Raw genomic sequence first — 8,347 nt, 5'->3', positions numbered from 1 at the left:
CGTCAAGGGAAAGTTCAGTCCGGTTCTGTCTTTGAAGGCTAGATCTGTGTAGATAAAGTGTGTGATACTAGTTAAAATTAGAGATCTGAATAAGCAGTTTCCGTTCTGAAGGTGCAACTTTTGTTTCCAGAGCTGGGACTTCAATATCCTCCTGATCAAAATTCCCGCCCCCCCCCCCTTCACTGGTGAGATTGTTTTTAAAATGGAGCATTATGATGAATGTGTGTGTCGTTGTAGGCAAACCAGAACCTCCAGGAGCAACAAGATGGGTGTTTTACTTTTGGTGGCTAGATGGTTATGAAAAACTGCCGTGGCTGTTGCTGGTGGATTTAAATGGATGCCCTTCTTTTTGGCAGTGGAAAAGAGCCAAGAGTCCAGAAGCAGATGGAAGACTAACAAAATTTGTGGCAGGGTATGAGCTGCGGTGGCTCAAGTGGTTAAGACGCTGAACTGCAGGCTGTGGAAGGTCGGTCGTTCAGCAGTTCGAGACCCGAGTGTGCCGCACGACGGAGTGAGCTCCTGTCTCTAGTTCCAGCTCCTGCCAACCTAGCAGTTCGAAAGCAAGAAATTGCAAGTAGATAAATAGGTACCACTTCGGTGGGAAGGGAACAGCGTTCCGTGCGCCTCGGTGTTTAGTCATGCCGGCCACATGACCACGGAAACGTCTTCGGACAGCGCTGGCTCTTCGGCTTTGAAACGGAGATGAGCATCGCAACCCTAGAGTCGGATTCGACTGGCTTTCAAGCAAGGGAACCTTTACCTTTACCTATGAGCTGCGGTGGCTCAAGTGGTTAAGACGCTGAACTGCAGGCTGTGGAAGGTCGGTAGTTCAGCAGTCGAGACCTGAGTGTGCCGCACGACGGAGTGAGCTCCTGTCTCTAGTTCCAGCTCCTGCCAACCTAGCAGTTCGAAAGCAAGAAAGTGCAAGTAGATCAATAGGTACCACTTCGGTGGGAAGGTAACAGCGTTCCGTGCGCCTTGGTGTTTAGTCATGCCGGCCACATGACCACGGAAACGTCTTCGGACAGCACTGGCTCTTCGGCTTTGAAACGGAGATGAGCACCGCAACCCTAGAGTCGGATTCGACTGGCTTTCGAGCAAGGGAACCGTTACCTTTACCTATGAGCTTTCATGAGTCATTGCTCACCAGTGACTCACACCCCACCACGACTTTTGTTAGTCTTTCAGGTGCTCCTGGACTCTTGCTCTTTTCTGCTGCTACAGGCAGACCAACACGGCTACCCGGCCTTGATCCTTCTTCTTGGCAGAGAGCCGCTCTGCAGAAATCAGAGGGTGGATGGATAATCGATAGATGGGCCATCAGTATTGCTGGCTCAGTATTCCCTTTGGATTTAGGACAAAGGTAATGGCATTCTAGGAGCTGCAGTGGTTCAAGTGGTTAAGACACTGAACTGCAGGCTGTGGAAGGTCGGTAGTTCAGCAGTTCGAGACCCGGGTGCCGCATGATGGAGTGAGCTCCCATCTCTAGTTCCAGCTCCTGCCAACCTAGCAGTTCGGAAGCAAGAAATTGCAAGTAGATAAATAGGTACCACTTCGGTGGGAAGGTAACAGTGTTCCGTGCACCTTGGTGTTTAGTCATGATGGCCACATGACCACGGAAACGTCTTCGGACAGCGCTGGCTCTTCGGCTTTGAAACGGCAGATGAGCACCGCAACCATAGAGTCGGATTCGACTGGCTTTCGAGCAAGGGAACCTTTACCTTTACCTTTAATGGCATGCTGCCTGAACTTGGGCAGGAATTCTTTCATTGCCTTCTAAGGGCTTTCAGTGAGCCCCACAAACATACTTTGCCGAATTAAGCTGTTTCAATCTAACACACAACATCAGTCTTTCAAAAATCTTTTTGTGACACAAATGGCTGAAGATGAGAGCTTTATTGTGTGCGACCTGCAGTATTTGCAGCAAAGGGAACAACCATTCAGCTTGCTGTCCGATGACTTTGCGAAAGGTCTGGTGGATGGGGCAGCGATTCAAATCGTGTGGCTTGTTTTTAAAAGTAATAATAATTCTGATATGTCCCCGTAAAGATTACTGAAAGATAACGGTGCTTACGGACGGAATGAGGCGTTCTCCTTGCTCTGCTAAAATGGAAAAATAGAGCGTAAACATGGAAACTCGATCCATTATCTCTTGGCAGTGAAACTTCTTGGGTTTGTAAATACGTTGCATTTGTCCGTGATTGAATCAGATAACCACCAAGCAGTTAAACAAAAGGGCCATCTTGAAGCCTATGAAAAAGTTTTAAGAGTTTCAGAAAAATGCACATATGATTTGGAGGGAAGAATGTGTGAAGTTAGGTCATTTACTATAAGAATAGAACTGTTTGGCTGGTATAATAAAAAGCTCTTTGGCTTTTATAAGTAGTCATGTGCTGTTTATTTAAATATAGTGTTGGCTAATTGGTATGCATCTTGCATTCTGTGGAAGCGGGCCTGTGACTCTATGGCAATGGGTAATTTGAGGATACCCAACTCGAACTGGGGACCTAAAGAGCTGAAGCTGGAACCTAGATGAAGATGTTGCTGACGTTCATAATTGCCTGGTTTGGCATGTGAATTAGTCCAGTTCGTGATGCTTAGATGTCCTCGTTCTTCATCTTCCTGAGAGATATTCTGCACCTTGGAAAGTTCCTCCATGCGCACCCACAGGGCAGTGTTGAGACTGCTTTCCGGACGAGTAGGTTTAACTAGAGATGCTTTACATTGTCAGGGATGCTTTAGGCTTACCTTTCATTGTGCAGGGGGCTGAAGTAGATGGCCTGTATGCCCCCCTTCAAACTCTCTATGATTCTCTGAGGCAGAACCTTTCTTCAAACAGGTGAGCAAATTATTTTTAAGCCTACTTGTCATCAGAGTCCTGGATGCTGAAGTCCACAAAGAATAATTTTTCAAGGCTTTGAGGAAGCATACAGTCCCAGAGCTGCTGGCCACCATTTGGGGATGCTCTAAAACGTTAGGAAGGTGGGAGCTATGCAGTCCCAGTGCTTGTCTGACTGGGGGACAAGGAAGATTCCTGACCCAACTGAACTGTAGATGTGTCTTCCCCCATCACAAGCGATTGCAGTTTTCAGCTTGAGATAGCTCCCATAAGAACAGCATAAGAACCTAAGAGAAGCCAATGTTGGATCAAGCCAATGGCCCATCCAGTCCAAACACTCTGTCACACAGTGGCCAAAAATACCAGGTGCCATCAGGAGGTCCAGCAGTGGGGCCAGGACACCAGAAGTCCTCCCCCCCCCAAGCACCAAGAAGACAGAGCATCACTTGCCCCAGCCTGAGAGTTCCTACACATTCCTTGTGGCTAATAGCCACTGAGGGACCTCTGCTCCATATGTTTATCCAATTCCCTCTTGAAGCCGTCCATGCTTGTAGCTGCCACCACCTCCTGTGGCAATTAATTCCATGTGTTAATCAGTCTTTGGGGGAAGAAATACTTCCTTTTATCCATTCTAACGGATAAAGTATATTCCCAAGTATAGGTTGTATATAAACCTCTATTTTGATACTTGGTGGCTCAAGTGGTTAAGACGCTGAACTGCAGGCTGTGGAAGGTCAGTAGTTCAGCAGTTCGAGACCCGGGTGCTGCATGACGGAGTGAGCTCCCGTCTCTAGTTCCAGCTCCTGCCAACCTAGCAGTTTGAAATCACGAAATTGCAAGTAGATAAATAGGTACCACTCCGGTGGGAAGGTAACAGCGTTCCGTGAGCCTTGGTGTTTAGTCATGCCGGCCACATGACCACGGAAACGTCTTCGGACAGCGCTGGCTCTTCGGCTTTGAAACGGAGATGAGCACCGCAACCCTAGAGTCGGACTCGACTGGCTTTCGAGCAAGGGAACCTTTACCTTTACCTTTTACCTTATAGTAATGCCCTGAACTTTTCTCCTCAAAATCTCAAGAGTTAAATGCCAATCAAATGGTTTTATTTATTAGACCCAGCCGTGAGCCTCTAAATCAGGGGTCCCCAACATTTTTTGAGCCAGTGGGCGCTTTTGGAATGCTGAACTAGCGTGGTGGGCGCAGCCACAAAATGGCTTCCTCAAAATGGCTGGTGCAAGAGGTGAAGCCAGACAGAAAATGGCTGCCACAGCTAACCTCCTTGTGCTGTGGTGGCAGCTGCTGCCAAAGCAATCTCCAGTGGTCAGTCAGAGGCTTTGCTGGGCAGAAGGCCTAGTTGGCTCCTCCCCCCTTCTAAAAACACTTGTCGGGTATTAGGGAAGGTGTTGGTGGGCGCCACGTTGGGGAGGTCTTTGAGATGTGTAGCTAGAGCCCTCACTTGACGCTCGCTTGAGTTGGGGAGCTTCCTAGAACACATTTAGACAGGCTTGGGAATTGGACTGGATCCGCAAGTTCATTTGCAGTGGGGTAATAACTCAGGGGCTGTACAGTTCCCTGGAGCCTCCAGAAATCAGGCATGGAAACCTGCATGGTTACATGCTTTTACTTTGGTTAAAAAAAGAAGCTATGGGACTCTGTCAAACTGGACCTGAGTGCTTGAATTCCTCACTCTATTTCAAGCTTTTGTCTGCCGGGGAATCCGCAAAAGGAAAGTAGGTTTTTGGTTGTTAAATGACAGGTTATGCCTAACGACAATCTCAAAGGTTTATGGAGATCATTTCTGTAGTGTATTCAAAGCTGCCTTGAATGCCTAACATGTGTGAAACATCTAATTGGAATGTGATGTAAAGCTTCGTCCTGGGCTAGGATCCAAAGTCATCCAATAGTATTGCTAGCCCAGGAAGTAACAAGCCAATCACTTCACAGCAAGCTCCCTGAGTGGGAACATCCGTGATTGGTCCTTATGTGAACAGCCTTATTGGTGAGTATTTGTAAAGTGGGTGTGGCTACATTAGCCGGGAATGTTTAAAAGCAGGACAGCTGCAATGTAAAGGCTGTTCTGGCTATCAGATGTCGATCCGTGTTGGAGTTGTGTTCGAGTTGAAGAATAAAGTTGTGTTCTTGCTGAATCACTCTTCAATCAGGGGAAAATCATGCTTGATTTAGGTGCTAAGAGACGATGATGCGGAATTGGTTCTTGGAACCAAGGTAGGATGATCAGTGCCACCTTGATGTTGCAGTTAAATGAGTCGGTTTTTTTTTGAAAATTCATACATCTTGGAAACCATGAGACTAGCTTTTCTTCAGTGTGGAATGCGTTGCCCTCCCCTGGCTTTGGTTCTTCAAAATCTAGTACTCCTTGGACTTGGGCCATTAATCAGAATCTTCTTCTGCCCTTTCTACTGACCTCTTGTCGTTTTCTAACAAAGTTCTTACCTGTGTCAGAAAGCATCATATGACACAGCGGATCTTTTCATGCGGTTTTGTTTTGTAGTTAAGACTTCAGGTGTGTGGCCTTATGACACATTTCCGGTGATGTCAGGAGGTGTGGCCTTATGACACACTTCCGGTGATGTCAGGGGGTGTGGCATATGCTAATGAGTTATGCTAATGAGTTCCCCTAGCTCTTTTTCTACGAAATGACCCCTGCTTCCCTCACTCCCAGGTTTATGGGCACCCATTATATTGCTGGACTTCAGGAGGATTATAGGACTTGCATAGGACCGTATGACAAAGCATCTGTTTGAATGCAAAATATTATTTTTTTTCTTTCTTGACTCCTTCCCCGTCACTGTTTAGTACTAAGCAGTTTTTTTTGGTGTGAAAAATGTTCTGCTGCGAGCTTTATAAAAATGATGTGAGTCTCGGTGCAGCTTTTCTTCAGTGTGGAATGCCTTGCCCTCCCCTGGCTTTGGTTCTTCAAAATCTAGTACTCCTTGGACTTGGGCCATTAATCAGAATCTTCTTCTGCCCTTTCTACCGACCTCTTGTCGTTTTCTAACAAAGTTTTTACCTGTGTCAGAAAGCATAATATGACACAGCGGATCTTTTTGTGCGGTTTTGTTTTGTAGTTAAGACTTCAGTTAAAGTGTTTCTGGTTGCTGCTTTCTGAAGTTGTGTTCGTTCATATATAAAAATGTAGGATGATGTATTTAACGACCGACACACTCTTTGGGCCTTCTGTCTTCTCCAGTCACTAGTCCAGATTATAAGATGGACAAAGGTCATTGATTGAAGAACGGGGAGTATCTGAAGAATAAATAGTCTTTCCGAAAGATCCTTACCACAGACAGGTTCATGGTGGTCTTCTTCCCTTCCCTAATGAGCACAGTATGATCTTTGTAACTCATAACTTTTCCTCTCAAATGAAACTGTGAACAAAAGTTTTCCCGTACTTTGATTTTAGGTTTGATGGGAGACTAGATAAAAGTTCTAGATCTGGCATTTGAGCCATCCTTTGGTCATCCCTGGTTCAAATAACCAGGCATCCTTGGCCTTTTCTAAAACAGCCTGCTTGGCTCACTGTCATACTCCTTGTTAAAAGGAGCCTCAGGTTTTCAAAAATACATTTTGTGGTTGTGCTTACTGTTAAATATTGCTGTAAGCTCTTAACAGCCGTCTTTCCTGTGTGTTTGAGAAACTGAGTGCAGCCCAAAGGATGTTCTGTTGTGGTCATAAGAATGAACTAATGCTGTAAGGATTTCTTCAAGACAGAAATACTGGGCTCTTTTGCTGATTTTTGGCTTGCGGTCGTAAGCAAACCGTGCTCTGCTTGTTCCTCTTTGCTGTACCCAAATTATATATTTGAAGCAGTTATTTAATTAGTAACAGTGTGCTTGTAGATTTTTTTAAAAAATATTTCTATTCTAAACAAGAACCAAATAGTTATGAAGCGTATGCTGCTTCCTTTTCAACATTCGAAAGGAGAATGTTCCTCATATTCCTGGGGTAAAGTAGACATGTTTTTCCTTCAGTACTTGCTGAATTTTCTTCTCTATACCTGTTATTCATCGTATCACTCAGTGACACACCTGGTGGTAATCACTTTTAAAGGCATGTACAGGTAACTGGTCTGGGATGACTGTTCTCATTTTGTCTAAGCTCTTATCCCTGCTCACTGTTGTCTAATTTACGCAAGTGTTGTCATTGTCTCATGAGTTAAAATCGCGGGCATAACCCCTGCCCCTGAATGCCAGGTCAGATCACCAGATGTTAACCACATGTAGGAAGGTCAGAAGTTTAAAAGAGGCAACCAGGGAGCAGGGCTTGATGCCTCACACCTAAAAATGGCACTCGGTATAGTGCGCCTTGGTGTTCAATCATGCCGGCCACATGACCACGGAAACGTCTTCGGACAGCGCTGGCTCTTCGGCTTAGAAACGGAGATGAGCACCGCACCCCTAGAGTCGGATCCGACTGGCTTTCGAGCAAGGGAACCTTTACCTTTTTATAGTGTTCACTTCCTGAACTGTTTAGAGCAGGAATCCCCATCGTGGTACCCGTGGGCACTGTGGCACCCCAACACACTTCCTGGTGCCCACGAAGTGGTTTTAGAAAGTGGGCCGGGCCGGGTGGGGTTTTTGTCCTGCAGGGCATCTGATGGAGATTTGATTGCCTTTGCACATTTTTTAAAAAACCTGTTTTCTTCACTGTGTAACTGATGCTAGCTGGGGCAGCCATTCTGTGGTTGTCTGCACCGCACTGTGTCAGAACGCCAAAGCTGCCCACGGGCTCAAAGAGGTTGGGGATCTCTGGTTGGGAGAGTCTTGTGTCCCTGTTCTTTTTGCACTGGCACCCGTCGAAGGTGGGCCAGGCCATATTAGATTGGGAGTATTGCCTGTGGCAGGCCTTGGCAACGGGTGTGCCTAAATCTTCTCGCCGGGGCTGCTGGGAAATCTGATGTATACAAGAAGGGGGGGGGAGTAAAGTGTGAGCGCCAGACAGATCCTTGAAAGCAGTGGTAGGAGCCCCAAGTGGAAATGGACTAGAAAGCTCAAACAGGATTGCTTCAGAGGGTAACTGTGTTGGTCTTCAGTAGAAGAGCTGGATTCGAGTCCAGCACCACTTAGAGACCAACAAGATTTTTTGGGGTATGAGCGTTTGAGAGTCAACGCTCCTTTTGTCAGATGGGATCGGACTGGTGTCTCTTCTTCCTCTTTCTCCACTATCCCTTGCTGGTTTCCCTACCATCTGCTCCCCCCACCCCCCGCTTTCCCCACATGCCCCGGTTTTTGCTTCTGAGCTCTCCTGGTGACCAGTTGCTTCTTTCTCCTCGCCCTTCCTCGCTGCTGCTTCATCTACCTGCAGTCTTGTGGCAGCTTGAATCACGGTACAATATTCTTCAGGTTGGAAGACACTTCCAGAACTTGTAGCTCCCCATTGCTTTTACTTGGCTCTTCTTGTAGCAGGAACTCCTTTGCATATTAGGCGACACACCCCCTAATGTAGCCAATCCTCCAAGAGCTTACAGTAGCCCCTGTAAGAAGAGCT

Source organism: Gekko japonicus, unplaced genomic scaffold (genome assembly GCF_001447785.1).
Source record: "Gekko japonicus isolate JY-2015 unplaced genomic scaffold, Gekko_japonicus_V1.1 scaffold4511, whole genome shotgun sequence".
Classification (NCBI taxonomy): Eukaryota; Metazoa; Chordata; class Lepidosauria; order Squamata; family Gekkonidae; genus Gekko; species Gekko japonicus.
Note: the sequence above shows the minus strand (reverse complement) of the source record.